The following is a 712-nucleotide window of genomic DNA, read 5'->3' as shown; positions in this document are numbered from 1 at the left end:
CCTACAACATAGAGATTTTGTGTTCAGGGCACCTATCATATAGAACAAATGAGAATGAATTTTGATCGGAATTATTCCGTTTTCTCTAGATTTCTATTGTGTTTAAAAAAGGGAATAATTAATTCCGATCGAAATTCATTCTGAATAATGCCATAATACATCCTACAGTTCTGAGCTTTTAACACTTCTGTCATTTCTTAATAAAGTTCTCATTCCTGTTGTACTGTTTTGCACATTTATTTCAGTGCGATTAATGTGTCCTCCATGCGAAACGTGCGAGCTTAACAATATATATACATATATTATAAGTATCTATATATGTATACAAAAAAAATTCTTCCTTAAACGCGTTCATGTTAATTTACTCATGATAAGAGGTTTAAATAATCCAACAGGCTAAGTTTCACACTACTTGATGAACTATCTAGGTCTAGACTGATATAAAAATAATGTATCATGCAATTTAATAATAGTGTAACAACAGTCGCGCCGTAATCCATGCGAGTTTTACAAATTTTCTGATTGTTTGCTGAACTGGCGATAATCGCGCATCAAAGTAGAAGAGAATCCGTGATTATTAAAATGAAAGACTAACTAGATGGAATTGTACAGTTTGCAGTAGAACGATTATTAATTTATAATGTGCCGCCAACGCATTTTCGCCAGTTCTGAATACTCTAATACTCTATCGGCATTCCCGAGATCGTAAATC

The sequence above is a fragment of the Trachymyrmex cornetzi genome, unplaced genomic scaffold (genome assembly GCF_001594075.2).
Source record: "Trachymyrmex cornetzi isolate Tcor2-1 unplaced genomic scaffold, Tcor1.1 scaffold1330, whole genome shotgun sequence".
In the NCBI taxonomy this organism is placed as follows: Eukaryota; Metazoa; Arthropoda; class Insecta; order Hymenoptera; family Formicidae; genus Trachymyrmex; species Trachymyrmex cornetzi.
Note: the sequence above shows the minus strand (reverse complement) of the source record.